General features: G+C 38.5%; 1 protein-coding gene and 1 long non-coding RNA gene across 2 annotated transcripts in view; one reads left to right on the forward strand and one right to left on the reverse strand.

The window, feature by feature from the left end:
- The window catches only part of LOC144020369 (uncharacterized), a 260,558-nt gene that overhangs the window by 169,615 nt on the left and 70,575 nt on the right, over positions 1-20,368 (reverse strand). The window lies entirely within an intron of this gene.
- Positions 9,146-10,341, forward strand: LOC144021104 (uncharacterized). Its single transcript, XR_013284048.1, has 4 exons — positions 9,146-9,919; positions 10,060-10,106; positions 10,189-10,230; positions 10,308-10,341. It is a non-coding gene; the product is annotated as an uncharacterized LOC144021104 (long non-coding RNA).

Genomic DNA, 20,368 nt, shown 5'->3' on the forward strand with positions numbered 1-20,368 from the left:
TTGGTGCTGGCCTAACTGAGAGCAGTTTTCTGTGTGTGCTGTCCCAAGTTTTGAAGCCGATCAAATATCTTCGGGCGAGTTAGAGCAAACAAAGAGTGGCTTTCATGTGGTTGCTGAATTCCCCAAAACGATCAGTGTGTAACTCAGTAATATGTTGATTTGCCTCTTCCACAAACCGCATATTTTGCGCTCACCGATATTTTCCATGGTGAAAACCATCTAAGTTACAAAAAATGCAAAAGCCTGTCAGCAACTTCTACACTTGTTGCCAACAGCTCATGCAGTCTGTTAGCGTGAACATACAATTTAGTACCTGCCATTTGGAATTTTAACAAATCAGGCCCTATATATCAAATGCATGTAATTAGATATCTACAATGGGGAGAAGTATCCACGGTTGTCGGTTGACAAACAGCTGAAGATCATTTACACTTTTGTCCTATTGGAAAGCGTCATGCTTTCACTTGGGAGCAACTGAAAGCAATCGACAAATGCTTATAAACCCTTCATTAGGGGAAACATGCCACTGCTTCAGTCTTTTGGCGGCAGATATTGGCAGTTATGGTTGACATTAGCTAATGGATATAATGAGATAAATTATATTTACAAGTCATGAATAAATTCAATCTGAATATACTCTGGATGAATGTGAATGTTGCCCATTAAAATATGGAAATTATGCAGCTCATACACAGACTGCTTATTTCATGTATTAGATATTATGGCTATGAATAGCATATTTATGTAAATAAGTAAAATATGTAATTATCTTACTCGAATATAACCACAACATACCATTCAGTTTTAGGGGGAAACGGAGGAAAATCAATCTCAAAAAGGCGTCTTTGAAGATTGGCTTTTTAGAGATTCAACAAACAGACAGAATTGTTCTCAACACCTTAGGGGGATATATGACACCATCACTTATTAGCTAAACAATTTGATATTGTGAAGGACAGGTCGTTTGTAATCAGATTATCAGATGAAAACAGTGTGGGGAGTTGGGGGTTGATGAGATCTAATCTATTGTTATTATACGACATACATTTGTAGAAACAATCAGAATGTCACTCTATCTTTTTTAAGATATAATACCACTAAGAAAAAATCCCTTATATAAGTCATTCACAGTGAAACTACACTAAAGGTAGAAAATGAAATAATGTTTTGGTGTTATGTTGCTGGATGGAGGAGTTGCCCTTCAGGCATTAGTCATCGTCACAGTTCTATGGACTCAATCCTTCCCCGTTTCCCAGGGGTACAAGTCCAGTCACCACTCACAAAACCTAAATAGCAGCAAGATCCAATGCTGATCATACACTGACTGAGCCACTGCAGAAATTATATCAAAGTATGAAGTTTGCAGGTCACGCTCCCCAGTCACTCCATTCCTGAATGGTAGGCTGCTGTATGCGCCATGCATGGTGATGAAACAGTTGGTTTTCTACAGTAGTACTAGTGACAATCTGGGAAAGAGAACTGAAAAATGCAGAATGGCACTTTTGGTAAGTTCATCTATACTGTATACTAGGGATAGACCGATTATCGGCCGGCCCGATTATCGGTGCCAATATTTGGCATGTTCACAAATATCGGCATCGGCCTTTTTACGAATCTGAAGGCCAATAAAGCTGGAATCTCACCGAACAGTGAATGCTTGCGAACATAGCAAATTTTGTGTTTTCATCAGGATTTGTAAGATGTTCACAGACAATTTTTACTTGTTGCAAAGACATTTCGAACATATTCAATTTGAACCCTGACGAAAACCCAAATTAGATACATTTAATTTTGCATAAATTTGTCAATGCTGATACTGCTAAGTCCCAACACTTCTTAATTTATAAAAAAAATAATAATTAAAAATATTAATTTTAGAAATTATGTTGAAATTTTGGAAAACTTTATTTATAGTAGAAAACTTTAGAAAAGTATGTATGTATTTATTTATTTATTTATTTATTTATTAGTTTGTTTATTTATTTATTCACTGCAAACACTGGGAAGTCCCAACACTTCGTAATTTATATAAAAAAATAATAATAATAATAAAAAACATTTAGAAATTCTCGAAATTTTGGGAAAACTTTATTTACAGTAGAAAATTTAGAAAACTATTTATTTATTCACTGTAAACACTGGGAAGTCCCAACACTTTTTAATTTATAATAAAAAAAAAAAAATGAATAAAAATAAAAACATTTAGAAATTATGTTGAAATTTTGGAAATTTTTATTTACAGGAGAAAACTATTTATTTATTTATTTATTTATGTATTTATTTACTTGCTTAACACATGCTGATGACCCTGGAAATTCCCTACAATTTATGTTAAAACATTTTTAATTAAACAAAGCTGTCTTTTGTTTATATTAGTGTTGTTCCGATACCGATACTGGTATTGGCAGAGGTGCCGATACTGTCTTAAAACAGTGGTATCGGTATCGGTGACGACTCACAAGTAACATGCCGATACCATTAATTCCAACGCTAATATAGGATTTTGGATGCAGCATCTTGTGTCTTGCTGGTGCACGACATTCACTGGTATGTGACATGTTCACTGCATGCCGATCTAAGATATCCTATTGGCCCTTGAATGCTCTGAAACAATGGCAGGACAGCTTTTTCATGTTGAGGAAAAAAACCTCAAGTATCGGTATGGTATCGGTATCGGCCGATACTGCAAACCTGGGTATCGGTATCGGGAGCTAAAAAACGGTATCGGAACAACACTAGTTTATATGTTAAAAATTAAAAGAAAAGTTATTATTATTGTTATTATTATTATTTTAGCACTATTATTTTCTCTTTTACTGCAAATAAATATCGGCTTGTAATATCGGTTATCAGCCTCCTTGGCGAAGAATAATCGGTATCGGCATCGGCCCTGAAAAAAACCCATATCGGTCTATCGCTACTGTATACCTTAACATGTACATCTGAGCCCGAGAAGCAGATATGGACAAGTGTTTCTCAACCCTGGACCTCGGGGCACACTATCCATCCTGTTTTCCATGTCTCCCAACGCAGGTGATTCCAATGACAGCTCATCAGCAAGCTCTGGGGCAGCTTGATAACGATCCTCACCTGCGTTGGAATCGGGAGACAGGGAAAACTGGCTGGATAGTGTGCCCCAAGGACCAGGGTTGAGAAACACTGGACTAAATTGTCTATCCACCTCCATGCTTTTCGCTCCCATAGCACTAGATCTACCTCCTGGCTGTATTAAAAAAACAAAAAAAAAAAAACAGTACATATAGTTAAAGGTTAAAGTACCACTGTTTGTCACACCCACCAAAGTGGGGCGAAATTCGTTCTCCGCATTTGACCCGCATTTGAGGGAGTGGTGAGCAGCAGTGGTGCCGCACTCCGGAATCATTAGGTCATCTAACCCCCCAATTCCATCCTGAGTGTATTTAGAAGCATATCTTAAATGTAACTATATATACATATATAAATATAGATGGCTAGATAGCTAGCAAGGTAGCTAGCTGACTTTTTGTAGCTCCGGCCTTCTTGGGTGGCGTTTGTATGTTCTCCCCATGCCTGTGTGGGTCTATCCGAGTACCTCGGTCTCTCCCACATTCCAAGGACATGCATGGCAGGTGAATTGGGCGCTCCGAATTGTCCCTAGGTGTGCTTGTGTGTGTGGATGCTTGTTTGTCTCTGTGTGCCCTGCCATCAGCTGGCAACCAGTCCAGGGTGTCCCCCGCCTACTGCCAGAAGCCGGCTGGGATAGGCTCCAGCACTCCCGCGACCCTTGTGAGGAGGAAGCGGTTAAGAAAATGGATGGATGAATGGACTTTTTGTTGAGGCATTCATAATTATTGCAGACTCTTAAAATTGTATGTTAGTTGTAACTGTACATCTGATGAGATGACCCACCCAGTTTTGTCTTTCTAGGTTGAAAAGGACAGGAAGACACACCCTACTAAACCCTGCTCGTCACAGCTGACGTTTTTCGAAAATGTGATGAAATAAAAACAATATGAAATGACGGTGGCACTTTTGGTGCGGCTCCGTCCATGAAGCCAGCACGGACTGTCGCACACACCTTTCTTTCCACACACGCATTCCTTAATTTCTACCCCACATCAAGAAAATAAAATTTTTGATGGTTCAACAGTTTGTTGTTGTCCCCCCAATGAAATGCATAAGGAACACAGCACTGTATAGTATTTACAAGTCACTCCAAATATGCACTGCTTTGCATTATTGGTCAGGGATGGCTTTGGAAGGATCATCACGATTCGCCATCATCTTTTCATCTTCAGGCAGACACGGCGCTCCGCATACGCTTACCACGCACTGCGCATAGGGCACCAACTGCCGAAGGGGGCACCATAAAACACAAATCAAGCCCGTAAAAATAATCATATTAGAAATTATAATATCAGTGTCTAATATTTAAAATAAAAGCTTGTAAAGCATGTTAATAAATACAAAAAATAACGTTGCATTATTTACTCGACGAGCGGTATCGCTGGTCTACGTTGGTGCCCCCCCTCCCCTAGTACTGTAGTTTGTTCCTATTAGGGAAAGGGGGAGGGGGGCGGGGTGCACTTTTGCTCCAACGAAGCAAACTACTAGGAAAAGGGGGAGGAGGGGGAGGTGCACTTTATGCTTCAATCGCAAATTTGGCAGAAGTTTATTCTTGGATATCTGGACATGTCATCAAAAAGGCATCGAGAAATGGGGGCGGAAAATAAAAAACAATGAGATGATGCTCGTGCGTCACTTGCAGGTATGACAATGACAATTTGTTTATTTTGTAGCAGCTACGTTTACATGACCACAGTTAGCAAAACAAAACAAAAACACTCCAAACCGCCGCAGTGGAATGGTTGTGACCAGCACGTTCATTATACGGTATGTTAAATGGAATGTGACGAGACAATATTGTTTCATATGGAACGGCCAAGAGCGGCATGTACTGGTGAAAGTGTAATTTGAAAATAATAATAATAATCATCTTAAGGCTAAGTAGATTTCCTCATTTCATATTCATAGTTTTAACATTATGTCCAGAATTTTTACATAGTGCCCTATCAGTCCTTCTCTAAAAAGGTAGATTATTAAAATTTTCATGTATCTGTGTTTTAAATATAGGCCTGCACAATACCATAATCCTAATCAATTTAGAAAATGTTTGTACCATGGTTGGTTCAAAACCATATTTCATTGTAGAATCCCTGAATATTGTCTTGTATTTCTGAATACAGGATCAATGCTTCAATATGTTCAAGGAGCATTTCATACCCTAACATGAATGCGGAAATTGCACAAAAGCTGTCATATGATGACCTGATAGCCAATTTTGCAGCCCAGAAATGTAGACATGTGCCTCTGTAGGGCCTCTACTAACTTGCTTGCAATTTGTTTATTTCCAGATGTTTATTTGTTAATAGTAGTGGCATTGAGTTTTATTTTAATTAATTTAGCTTTATTTATTTGAGTATTTGGTGTCATTGTTAGTTATATAAAGACTTATTATTTATCACTTATTTTTGTGAACATTTTTAAAACTTCAATATTGACACTTACAAGTAGGGCTGGGTATCGATTCAGATTTCCAGAATCGATTTAATTGGATTCACAAGGGCCCGATTCAATTCATGATTCACAACGATTTTCGATTCAGTTGAGGAATTCATGCAGCACATATTTTAGACAGTCAAAAGTACCAATGCTGCAAAGAGTAGAAACTTCTTGCTCTAATTTAATGCATTAGTAAGAATATGAATATTTACATTAGGAATTGAATCCATTGCAGTTACATTAATCTGTTTCATTTAACATGGCCTTATAAAAACAATAAATAATAATTTAAATAAATTACAACCACAGCACAGGCTGTGTAAATAAATTGACAAAAATGGGGGGGTCGATATATTGATACATGGTTTTATGTATCGATATTGGGATATGAAAAGGTGTATCGATATGATAGAGATATATCGATATTTCAAACCCAGCCCTACTTACAAGTTATTTTGTTTAATAAAGCAAAAGTGACAATTACTCAGATATTGTTCATTTCTACCAGGGGAGGGGTGATGGGGTGTGGGGACGGATGGTTGGGGGTGGGGTGGGGGGCACCACAAAACATTTATGCTTAGGGCACCAAAATGGCAAATATTTACATTTCATCCCACTAAAACGAGCAGAAAGTGGAAAACTGTGGTGGTAGTACGCAGACTGATTTGTCAATGACGTACGTGATGTCGTCAGTTGTTAAGACACATGAATGACATCCAGTGATCAAAACATTATTAATTACATTACATTATTAGAATACATGATTACACGAAAGGATTTTCAAATTGTTTTGTTTGTTTGTATTTACACTAAACACCGACTTGCTACCATTGTGGTAATTATCCAGGAATTTGATATTGCAGCAATAGTTTGAGTGTGAGAGGGAATATAGGTATGTTGACACACTCTTTGTCTGCCCCTTCATGGGACACTTTCCACTCGGTTGAATTACTCACTCCAAGATGGCTGAGTGCATCAGAGCAAAAAATGATTCTCCCCAGACTACCCATATTTTCATATACTTCAGGTACTTCACTTTGGTTTCTTTGAACCACCCCACCCCACCTGGGTTACAATACTGGAAAACATGGGGCAATATAGGGTATTATGGATCAATTATTATAAGATTCTGCTGATAGGAATATGTATCAGTATGTCAACACAACTATATTTTTTCATGAACACATGGATCTATATTCACAAGCGTGCATCTGTTTTCATTTTCTTTGTAACAAAACTATACGAAGGCAATTGTTTGTGGAGGCAAAACATTGTCATTTAATTTATTTAATGACATTGCAGTCATTAGGAAAAAAATAAAATGGCATGCTAACTGTAAGAAGTGAAATTGCTCATTGCTGCGTGAAATAACAAGGAGAATTTTCATTTAGATAATTTTAATTTCAATGCAAACCCTGTGTGCCATAACTTCTATTACATGCCATTTAATGGTATACGGGATAAATGTTCGTACTCCTCGTTAGAAACTGATCTTCGACTAATGACTTTAGAACAGTTTCTAATACAATCAATGAGTCTATAAAAATATGAAATTGGCCTTAAGGCAACACAAGCCTTATTAATCATTTTCCAGTATTGGATTAGGCATTGTTTACAAAGAACTAGACTAAGTGCAATTTCTCCAGAAATTGCATGGGAATTCTGAAAGCAAATTGAGAGATAAATTATGAAATTATAACCTCCTGGACAATGCACTTTACCAACTGTGCCACCAAGCAATATCAGACACCTGGTAATGATGGTAAGTTATATGTACGGAAGTGGGTGTGGAAAGTGATACTTAGAAAAAGTTCAATGTCTGTCCATCCATCCATTTTCTTGACCGCTTATTCCTCACAAGGGTCTCGGGAGTGCTGGAGCCTATCCCAGCTGACTATGGGCAGTAGGCGGGGCACACCCTGAACTGAAATTAAACTGAATATGAATTATAAAGAATACAATGATTTTCAAATGATTTTCATTTTTAAACTATATTCAATTGAATACACCACAAAGACAAGATATATCATGTTCAAATTGATGAATGATATTGTTTATTAAACATATTTTTCCCTTAGTTTGATATCACGGGTGAAATCCAAGAGATGCAATTTATACTGTTATGAATATATTTTGGGTTATATCGCCCCTCCGATTGGCTGGCAACCAGTTCAGGGTGTAGCACGCCTACTGCCTAAAGCCAGCTGAGATAGGCTCCAGCACCCCCCTCGACCCTTGCGAGGAATAAGCAGTCTAGAAAATGGATGGATGGATGGGTTATATCGCCCAGCCAAAAAAGAATGGGAGAGGTTCTACCGACAAATCTTCAACAATTAGGATGCTCAGTTCTTAAACACTTACTGAGAATTATTAAAGGGACAGCAACATGAAAAATAAATTTTTTAGAGCTTTTAACAATGTTAAAATGCTAATTCCTCACCAAAAACATGACAGAAGTGGTGTTTTCCTCCATTCGCCCCTCTATGAAAAATTCTAGGTCATTCTGCTCTCCACACACCAGCCCCTGCCAACCTGAGAAAACGAGCAGTTGGCACTTTTTTTTTCTTTCTTTTTTTTCTTTTTTTTTTGTCATTGGGTGCAGAACCACCCCCGCACCGCCTCGGCAGACTAAATGCACGCCCTCCTTCTTTAGGAGCAAACATTCTGTCCAAATGAATTTAAAGCAATTAATTATCCTTCACATTTGCAATGCTAAAGTGCAATAACAATTGGCCATTTTAAAATCCCAGAAAAGGCTCTAGCTGACACTTGTGTAAACTACAAGTAAAACTTTTAGTTCACTTGCCCTGTAAGCAGCAGGTCCCTGGTTCACGACCGGGCTCGTTTTTTTCCTCTCTCTCCTTCTTCTTTCCTCTCTCTTCTTCCCTCTCCTCCCCTCCTCCTCCACGATTTATTGCAACAAGGAGCCGTTTTGTTTCAATTTTTTATTGAAGAATTGGTAGCTTGCATTGCCATTCAGAGGAGTCCTCAAACGCAGCGCTACAGCACATGGCTGCAGCCACACGGGGAAAGGACCGTGAACCGGGCGTTTTACTTCCACATTAGAAAAATAACCAGCAAAACACTTCATCACAAATGACATAGCCATGGTGTCAAAGGTAAGATTTAATCATAGTTGACGGTGAAGGGCTTATTTCAGGGGTGCCCAAACTTTTTCATTTGAGGGCCACATACAGAAAATCAGAAGGACGCAAGGGCCACATAATGTTATGAAGAGAAATTGTGTTTAGTCCTAAAAATTGTACAAATAATATATTTGTGCTTTTGCATATTTAGAAAAATGCTACAGTATATAAACCAATTTATGTGTAATATGGCAGTAGGGCTATTATAGTTTTGGAATTTTTCATTTTAGTTAGTTTTAATTAGTTTTCAGGGTGGTTCTGTTAGTTTTTAGTGGTTTAGTTCCTTAAGAATGTTAGTTTTAGTTTAGTTTGTTAGTTTCAGTATATATTTAAAAAAACACCATTGGCGCAACGTCATCTTTTGGTGCTTTTCTATTGGCTGCTGCTAGATGTCGTCACTTCTGTGTGACATACTTTCAAACGTCATTATTCTGGTTTATATCAAAATAAATCTACTAAAAATTGGGGCTCCAGGTGGAGGAGTGGGACCGTCACTTGCCTTTGGTGCCGGTTGGCGTGGGTTCGATCCTCCGCCTGGGAAAGGCCCATGTGTGGCTTACAAGAAGTAAGCTAGTGTGAGTGAGTGGATTAAAAAAAAAAAATCTGCTAAAAATCATATTTAACTCTTTGACCGCCATAAACGTTTAAAAACGTTCAGTATAATCCTAGGATTGGCCGCCATAGACGTTAATTGACGTCTACTATGTTTTTTTATGGAAACGGGTGGAGGAAAGCCTTGGGCAGCTGTGCTCCAAGTATCAAGCCGATCGGGTTACTATAATGGGTATTCCTGGCCACTAGATGGCTGTGATGAGTCTTTTGGACAAGATCGGGTAGGAGACAACAGTAGAAGAAGAGAGGCTGAGCTAGCGTGTTGAGGGGGAAGAATGGCTAACTTGGCTAAGGGAGTCAAAAAGGCTACAGATGGCAAGCAGCTCACGCTTGATCCTTATTTTCAAAGCTCAAAAGCATCGACCAGTGCTCAAGAGCACAGTGATGACGGGGTTAAGTCATAGTTGAAGCGGTGACGCGGCCGTTTCGACCACGTCCTAAGGCCCCACCGGCTAGCGATGCTAATAACGTCCTAAGGCCCCACCGGCTAGCGATGCTAACACCGGAGAAAAGTGGTGCACAACCGAGCACGTCTGCACAGATGACGTTTCATCGGACGATGACGACTACTATGGGTCCGATGCAAGACAGTCTTGGACAGTCTTCCAAAGAACGTGAAGGTAAGCGCTAACATGCTAAGAGATTGCTAGTAAGATTACTTTCCTAACTTTCTCGGGCGATCTGCTAGCAGCGTGTGTAAATGTGCTGATATACACTAAAACATCTATTACCTATACAAACGTGAATGTATATTTTATAGATCGTGCTCACAGCAACGTCCGACTGCTGGTTCTTCGACAAAGAAAGGTAAAAAAAAAAACGTTTTCAATACACCGCAACAATAAAAGGAAAGTCTTTCGATAGTATTGTAATTGTATGTTTCTTTCAGCTCCTACCCAAAGTGACCCTTCTCACAGTGAGCAGAACAAAGGTAAAAAGAAAAAAAAAAGATTCTCCACAGCTCTAATAAAATATTTGATGGTAAACGATGTCTTCTATAATTTACAGAATGTGCATCAACCAATACATCGAAGAAAAAAAGGTAAACATGCACACACACACACATTGCATCACAGTGCTCTAAAATAATATATGATATTGAAATGTATATTTGCAGATCCCAAAGTCTGGCTGGCATGAAGTTGATGAATTTGGCTGGCAGCCAACCATCTTCCCCTTTGCTGCAAAACCAGGACCAAGGGATGCTGCAGCAGAGCTGAATTCCCACCTGCCAGCTGACATCCTGGAGCTCTTCATCACGGATGAACTTCTCCAGCACATCGTTCATCATACCAACCTCTACGCAAATCAGTCCATGCAGAAGCAGACTGACAAAAACTGTTGCGCACGTGTAAATAGTTTGCAAAGAGTTTTCCAAATTGTTTGTTCGGATTGCTACTGTTGCATGTAAATAAACTGTTATTTTGCAATCAAAAAACATTTTTTATTGTTGGGGTAGTGTTTTATAGAAGTTTAGGTGTTTGTAGAATCCCTCATGCAAAAAAAAAGTTGCAAATTCACTAGAGTGCATGAAATAACATCGTTTCACAAAAAGCTTTATTTCTCCGTATTTTGGAAGAAAATAGAGGATTTGGGTGAAACAAAGCTGTTTTCTATTGTTGATTACTGAAGATCCGAATAAGGTAGAAACAAACTTTTTTTTTAGATGAAAGATGAGACTTCAATCTTTCATTTGGTAGTATCCGCGTTTCCATAGTCCTAACACAACATTTTCTGTGGAGCTTGAAAGATCGGTAAAATTGTGTAAATCAGCTGGCAGTATGGGGTTACCTTTTCCGAAAATGGCTGGCAGTCAAAGAGTTAAAATCATCCCCAAAGGCTCATGCATTAAATTAATTACCAAAAACTAAAACGAAGGACATATTTGCTATAATTATAGTTACTTTTAGTTAGTTATGTAAATATAAAATTTAGTTTCAATCAGTTTTCGTTTTTTAAAAAGCATTTTCGTTTTTATTTTATTTCGTTAACGGCCCAGTCTGCCAGTTTCACTCTGGAAAAAGGCACTTTTTAAACATAGGATTTAAACAAACAAACTACTACTACAAACTACTAGGGGTGTGAATTGCCTAGTACCTGACGATTCGATTCGTATCACGATTCACAGGTCACGATTCGATTCGATACCGATTAATCCCGATACGAATTTATAAGTCGATTGTTGCGATTTTTTTTCATTCAAATTTAGAAAATACTAATCAGTAAGCTTGTAGAGTGTAAGATTTATATGAAAATGTATTATTTATTTATCTGACATTTCAGTCTTATAGAGGTTGTAATCTGTTTCATGTTTGAACAGCATTAAAATAAAATATTAAGGCTTAATGTTCCGTTCATATAACATTCTTCCATGCTCAAGGTGTGAATCCTAACCCGAAGTCAGACGTTTTGTTGAATATTTTTCCATTAAAAATGGAAGTTTAAAAATCGATTCACACACACACAAAAAAAAAAAAAAAAGGCAATGATGATAAGACGTTGAATCGGTAAGACTACCGAATGAACAATTCTGAGCTCTTAAAAAAAAAAAAAAAAAAAAAAGATTTTTTTTTTAATCGATTCGAGAATCGCGCGATGTAGTATCGCGATATATCACCGAATCGATTTTTTTTTAACACCCCTACAAACTACGGATTATTATTTTTTGTCACTCACTCATTCACACATGGAAGCGTCTGTGAATGAGTGAAAAAAAAATAATAATCCATGCGTGCTTTCAAATTGCCGCGGGAGTAACGTCACGCAGTCGGCAAATTTGCACGGCCCCGTTTGCGACATGCCACCCCCATCTGCGATTGGCTGGAGGGTTGTAAAAACTGTCTTTCCACAGAAACGTCCCGCTGTTTACAAAACAAACACAAAATGACAAAATACAGGCTGGGAGGGTGGGGGTTTAGGACAAAATCACCACCAGAAATCAAGACAAGCCCTGATCTGTAAATTGAGAAGTAGTTTGTTTGCTTAAATCCTGTATTTAAAAAGTGCCTTTTCCAGAGTTAAACCGGCAGACTGGGCCTTTAAGGAAATGTTTTTTGGAATTTTAGTTTTAGTTATTTTCTTAGTTTTAGTTGACTAAAATAACATTTAATGGCACCTGTGTTTTTCGACACCCTCCTTTCTTACTTTGACCATCTCCAAACATTTTTGTTTTGTTTATTTTATTTGAACTGAGTCAAATGCCCTTTTTAGCATATGTCACGGGCCACTGAAAAATGGACGGTGGGCTGCAAATGGCCCCTGGCCGTAGTTTGGACACCGCTGCTTTATTTCATCCTCACCCTCAGTGTGTGCGATCAGTACTGACTTACCCCTGACAGCGTTCTCCTATCAGCTGCACGCGGGGCGCCGCACAATGATGCGAACGAACAGAAAAGTAGTGCCCGGCGGTAATGGCGTCTGACTTTTTTTCCGAAGGGAGTGTTGTATGGAAATGTATCACTCTTTTAAACACAAATTGGTTTTAGAAGAAAAACGCTTTATTTAGGTGACCCCAGCCAGCTTGCTGGACTATTTTCCTCTCATCCAACACCAGATCAGAACTCGTGTCACAGAATTCTGTCAGGGGGGAAGGCAGTGCTGATCGCACACACTTGAGGTGAGGATGAAAAAGAGATTCATGTCAAAAAATCAAAACTATCTCTTTAAAATAGCATGATGTAATCCCTTTAAAAAAACACACACACACAGTTGAAAGCATGCGCCTGTCCCAGCATTGTTGGAACGTGTTGCAGGCATCAAATGAGTGGATTTTTTTTTTTTTTTAAAGTATCGAGTTTATCAGTTTGGAGTCTTTGTAATATATTGAAATGGATACAGGTCGAAAAGCATTTGAAAACCCTTGTATTTTGTTTTTATTTCCAACTTAATTGGAATTAGCATTGGTAGTTACAGTATAAAACAAACAACTGGAAACACGTTAATCTCATTCAGTTCAGTTCCACAGAGCAACATATTAAACTAAAACAACAACATTAAGCTATGTTTATGAAAATACATCGCCCACCCATCTGTGCAACTCTTTTATATGATCATCATTACAATAATATTCAAAGTGGTAAAACGATGGTTGTTAAAATTATAGACACATTTGTCTTACATGTTCATTCTGTGAAGTTCTTGATAATTCCTATACCAAGAAGGTATTTCACACACCTTGCAGCCATGAACTGAATTGAACAAGAAAGATATCCGTAAAACATAGTGGCATCTTCTACCAAACTAAGACCTCTGCGTACATAAATTTCCTTGCTCAGTTGAAATGTAAGCTTCTGACAGAGAGAGAACGTGAAGAGTAAAAATAATCTTAACTGGATTATTGCTCTTGTAGCAGCCTGCTCTACAATTGCCTTTCTGTCTGGTAAACCAAGTCGCTCTAATTCAATTAGGCTCACATAAACATTTTCATGTGTAGCAAGTGAGCTGTGAAAGGGCAGCAATCGGGCTCAGGCAGCAGTTCGGAGAGAAGAGCTATAGACCCTGATTTGCTAAAGGACAGAGAATGAACAGGTTTTGCAGAGAAGAATTGAGGGAGTAACAAAGAGAATGAAGCTAAAAAGCTGCTTTGTGAGATTCCAAGAGGATCTTTATGTCACTCTTTATGTTACTCAAATACCATTTTTCCCATTTTGACATTTTGCTACGTTTCCAACATTCATTATTTAACTGCATTGAACCTGCATAGATTCATCAATGTTCTGTCCTACTAGAAATAATCAGTGGACATTTGCACCAGTTCCCCCTGCTATCTTGCAATTTTTAAAACTCCAGTGCATGGCATATACTTGTATGTTGTATAATATTAAGCTACCCACTCCCTCTAGTGATGGACAGAGACACTGCCCAAGCAGCAGACAGAGTGAGAGAGTATAGATGGTTGAGATTCATCTTCACCTAAGCCAGACTGCTAGTTGCAATCAATGGATTAGACTGAAAGAAGCACACTAAACACATAACTTCTGCAATACAATGACAAAATTGTGCTAATTAGAATGCTACTTTTTTTTTTTTTTTTTAAGAAATGTACAGCAAAAAAAAAAAAGCCTCACAAAAATGAGAAAGAAACAACAGCATACAGTGAGGCATACAAACATTAAACTTAATTAAAATACTCTCCTCTTTGGTTTAAAAAAAAAAAAAAAAAAGTGGTTCATTTGTATTTAAGTGACATGCCAGGATAATTACCTGGGCTGTATTGTCACAGAGCTGCATCTCTGGCTTCCAAGTAGGGGTGGGCGATATGACGATATTAGATCGTTAAACGAAACGCGGGGCTCACGATCTGTCATTTCTCTGGAATCGTCTGATCGCGACCTCAAGCATTTCAGCACAAATTTGACCGTCAGCTCATTTTTTTTGCCACTGACTGAAGGACAGTGATGTATTATGGAGTTAGAATCATGCCAAAACCCCGTAAACACAAAAAACGTGATCTACGTACAAAAAACCTGATATACGTAAAACAAAACCCAATCTATGTGCACAAAATGTGATCTACGTACACAAAACCTGATCTACGTACAAACAACGTGTGCTCTACGTACAAAAAACCTGATCTACGTACACAAAACGTGTGCTCTACACACACAAAACCTGATCTACGTACACAAAACGTGTGCTCTACATACACAAACCTGATCTACGTACACAAAATGTGTGCTCTACGTTCGGGCTGGGCTATATTCACCAAAACTCATATCCCGATATGTTTTGGCTTAATATCGATATACGATATATATCCCGATATATATATTTTTTTTACCCCGCAAGAAAATTCTGAGTTGAAGCTAAATATAACATGTCATGAATAGTTTTATTTAGGGATGTATATTTTAGCCGATAAAAAGGTCCGATATATTTATTTATGTCTGTACACTATTTGCAACACAAGCAGCCTACAATAGACCAAGTCGCGCTGTTACGTCAGTTATAGACCACGTCGCGCTGATTACATCATCTATCACGCCTCTCGTTCTTGTAGACCGGCCATCTCAAACAAAAAAAAGACCGGCCACCCCACACTACTGTAGTAGACTACCACATAGCAATCAACATGTACTCCTCACCAGTGTGGTGTTTTTCTTCTCCATGGCAGAAGATCAAAACATTTTCAGCAAGGATTCTAAGAGGGGGAAAGAAGGCTTTCGCTCACCTGAAAATCCGTCATAATGTCAGAGCTGTTTTGAACGAACATGAATGAGGGAGCGGCTGCAGCAGCAGCTAATGACGCTTAGCTAAAAAAACAGCAAGGCAGCAGCAACAAGGCTAAAGCCATGAACGCCAAAGTGAGGCATTATAGCGCTAGACAAGCAGCCGTTTTCTGTAGCTGACCCACGTTTTTGAGAGTTAATAGCACATTTGGAGCCACGTTGCATCCTCCCAAGTGGCCACAGCTTGATTGACAGGAACGGACTACAAGTTTCACCGCAGTTTGAGGGTGGGTGTGTTGTGCTGTAGTGCGAATTGTCGCCCCTCCCTCTTTTTTTTTTTTTTACCGCGATTTGCATGATTGAGTGAAAAGAGAGATATAATTTTTATATCGATTTATCGCCCAGCCCTACTCTACGTACACAAAACCTGATCTACGTACACAAAACGTGTGATCTACGTACACAAAATGTGTGCTCTATGTACACAAAACCTGATCTACGTACACAAAATCTGATCTACGTACACAAAATGTGTGCTCTATGTACACAAAACCTGATCTACCTACACAAAACCTGATCTACGTACACAAAACGTGTGCTCTACATACACAAAATGTGATCTACGTACACAAAACGTGTGCTCTACATACACAAAACCTGATCTACGTACACAAAACCTGATCTACATGCACAAAGAGGCATATCTTCAATTACAACAACAACAAAAAATCTTTCAAGTGCAAAAAAATGTAAAAAGCAATTCTGCAATGACGGATCAAACTCACGTGACTTTGGCAGCGATATTCTGCCAAGCAGTTTTACGTGCCGAAAACCCAAGATCCACACGCGCAAAGCAAGTAAACTTTACTGCAGGGGGCGCTGTTTAATCAGCGCCATATTGAGAGAAAGTTTGGCCAACTCATTGAAGAACGACTACGCTGTGATTGGTCAACTGCTGGTCACATGACATATAACTTATAACATATGACACATAACTCTCCTCATATATTTCACTAGCCTGTGTGATGTCGTGATGTCTTCATCATCATCAATAGGCATACTATCTTTCTGTGTTGCTACAAGTATGTACATACCTGCATTCTTGATGGAATGGTATTCGAAAGGACAAAATCAAGCAAGAGTCTTACTTTAATAATGTATCCCAAAAATAACCAATAATGTGTCTTCAGCAGCGATTAAGCCAACTCTTGCAAATATTAAAAATGGTTCACACTTATTTGTCACTTAAGTGTTTACAATGAATGAAATAAAGTTGCTACACCAACCTCAACATGCAACAAATCTTTTTCAAACCCGGTACGAACTACAACAGGGGGGTCCATACTATTGAACGTGCTAAAACCAATCAATCAACGTTGGTGAATATATGTGCATGGGTGGAGTTTTCTTTCTTTTGGTATTTTTCTAGACTAGCGCAGGCGGAACAGGGTGGTTGCACTGTTGCACGTCATTGTGGGAGAAAACGCAGCAGACTCCTGGCCAATAGAAGCAGCTCCCGTCATTAAGCCATTTAAAGGTCCCATAGTATGAAAATGCACTTTAGTGGGGTTTTCTATCAATAATCTGCATCCCCGGCCTGTCTAATATCCAACCAGGTATGAAAAACGTATGTTGTGACTTCTTTAGCGTTTTAAAATGTGTGCTTCAAACGGGCAAATTAAACTTCCGTGACTTGGTGACATCAACAAGACATTGGAAGTACACTCGCCCCGCCCCCTCGGGTTAGTGGCACCGCCTCTGATAGAGGTTTGTCACACCCACAGAAATTTGAGAAGCTGCTCCTTTTTTTCCCCCTGCTCGCATACACTCCGTGGAGAACAATGGGGAAACAGCGATCAGGAAGACGTGGTTGCTTCCTTCGTGTACATGTATCTAAAGTGGAAAAAAAAGTGAAAGTTAAATAAAGTAACATTTGGTCTAATTTGAAGTTAAAGCAGCTTTACGGAAGATTTAAAATTTCAAATCGCTACCGCCACCTGTGGCCGAAAACTGAAACTGCACGCCTGTACACGCTTTGCGCACTTGTTACGTGCATGACCTCATTACTGAAGACTCAGTTAATTGGATATGAAGAGTCCAGGCTCTATGTTTTCAGATGTATATTCAGAGGTAATAAGTTTTATAAAGTTATACAAATCTGGACACTTTTGAGACTCTCCCCACTAAACAATTGACGTCCACAGGACGCGCAAATCAAATTACGTTGATCGGTCGAAGACCTGTTCTGTGCTGTACTCCAAAACTACGTATAAATTACATCAATTAATTGGACCTCATTTCGACGTCAATATGCAGTTACATATTGTAGTCGCCCCGCTCGACGGACGTCAACCTGATTCAAGTCATTATTAATGTGTCGCCCCGAGGCTAGTGTCATTGTGCGTTAGACGAAAGGTGGCCCGTCATTTATGGAAATTGACGATTGAGAAAAACATATAGACCCGTTCACTGCTTAGTGTGATATGGCCGTGAGTGTTATCGGCATTTGGTAGTAAGGTTCGTTCACATTCCGCTAGCATGATGTAGCTACAATAGGCTATCGTAACGGAGGAAAATAACGCAACATTTAGCCTGATTTAAACGCTGTGGAATGGAACGTCTGTTCTTCATAAAGTCATTCTTTTCTATTTCATCCATTCTTGCCGCCCCTTTCACGTCAAATGTTGCCGTCCACCTCACTTTCACCCCAATAGTTACGACCGAGAAGTGCTCGATCTTGAGGTTATTGCTAATTGAAAACAACACAATTTTTTCTAAATGTCAAGATACTCGCTTCTTACCTTTGGAGTAGAAAGAAGGCCAGTTGTGAATCACATTTCTAATCCAAGTCTCAACTCTCTCCACCGCTGAAATGCGAAACCGATGTTCAATCTCGTTCTTGCCCGGCGTCGGTCACTATCAAGTTTAGATTTTTTCGTGGCACTTGACATTGTTTTTATTTATTTTTTAGCCTTCCCCGTAGTAACTGAGGGTGTCAAGGGCACGCTAGATGTAGACTCCATTGCAGCCAAATACTGTACTAGCTCCGACTTCACGACTCCAGGAAACAATGAGCGAGAACGCGCTTGAGGTCACATCCTCAGACAGAGGGCGGGAAATTCGAACTCGAATGCTTCCTGAAAAATATTGGCCAGAGGCTTGTAGGAGTAGCCATTGTGAAGACCGAAGATGTTGATCTACTAATTAGAAGATATTTTAGTCATAAAGGGTCAAATAAAAAGGCTATTCTAAAGATATTTTTGGGGGGAATCCTCCATATTGAAGCTTTAATACAGAAAGTTGAAGAGCACCAAATTAGAATTTCATATTGGGAAGGCTCCAAAACAAACTGCATTCTACACCCATTACTTCAGTTCGAGGGGAAGAGACAAGCAACGGCAACCTGCTTTTAATGAACGGAGTGTGACTACTGCTAATTCGTAAAATAGTTCAACAATCTGCAAAATAGTTGACTTTTTTGTTTATTTGTTTTTTAAAGCTCTTTTTTAGCACTCAGAATGTGAATTAATAAGGCAATATAAATAATATATATTTGTTATAATGTATTTTGAAAATTTGTGAAATATTTTAAATGAGATAATAAATTAATTCCAGCAACTAAATAAATGAGTAACCACTTGAGAGCCAATAGGGTGGGATCTTTTCGGGGAGCTGTGCCGAAAAGACAGTTCTCAAAAATGAGCAAACATTTCCATCACGATTGTTTAAATCAGTGATGTCCAAACTCTGTCCTCGAGGGCCGGAGTCCTGCAGGTTTGGGATGTTTCACTTCTCTAACACACCTGAAGCTCATCAGCAACGATCCTGTTCATTGGAAACAGGTGCACAGGGTTAATGGGTTAAATGATTGATTTTTGTTCCTAATGAAAACAGTGCCACCGAGTGTCAAAGAAGTAGTGCGGGCAATATGAAATCTTCTGCCAAATCTGCAGCTGATCTGTAAAAAATGAGCTGGCCTATATATACATTTATGACATATTTGAACAAGAATCAGACCGCAAATTTTGTCAAGATCAATTACTAGTCATTGAAATTTTTAGAACAAAATACAATGAGCGCACAACTGGTCAAGATCATATTTGGAAAGTATTCATATGACGAGCTGTATGGGCTTTTTTTTTTTTTTTTTTTTTTTTTTTTTATTATACACCATGATGTTGCGCAGCACCCTGAGCGTTGCAGCATGTAGTGTGTTGCTAAAGTATTGAATGATGACAATGTGTTTCATTGTGAATGATGTTGGCATTTTACTTTTTCCTCACACACTTTTCTACTCTCCCATTTACAAAGGTCAAGCTGAAAGATAGCCCCTGCCATTTCATTGTGACAGTTCAAGGATAGCTACTGTGTGATCATTAGGAAGGCTTCAATACGGACCGTATCACAAACATAGTGTGCTAGTCCATGGAAGATGTGCATATATATGTAGGTATGTGTGTGTGTGTGTGTGTATATATATATATATATATATATATATATATATATATATATATATATATATATATATATATATATATATATATATATATATATATATGTATGTATTAGGGGTGGGTGATATGGCTTAAAAATTATATCACGATATTTCAAAGAAATTTACGGTGATGATATTTTTGATGATATTGGTAATAATTACTGAACAATTAATTCGTGATTGACACTTCAGAATAATAGCACTGTTATTGCAGCAACAATATTTAAGCCACCATTTTTTCCCAGAATTGAAATGTAAACAAAGTGCAAATATACTAACTGTAATGGAATAAAATGGAAATAAAAACAGGCCATAGTGTTTACCCTGCGAATTTACTTAGCAAATACAATGAAAGCACATACCTTCAAAAGTCAGTGGCAAATTGTATGAGTCAAAAAAGTCCACTA

The sequence above is a fragment of the Festucalex cinctus genome, chromosome 6 (genome assembly GCF_051991245.1).
Source record: "Festucalex cinctus isolate MCC-2025b chromosome 6, RoL_Fcin_1.0, whole genome shotgun sequence".
NCBI lineage: Eukaryota > Metazoa > Chordata > Actinopteri > Syngnathiformes > Syngnathidae > Festucalex > Festucalex cinctus.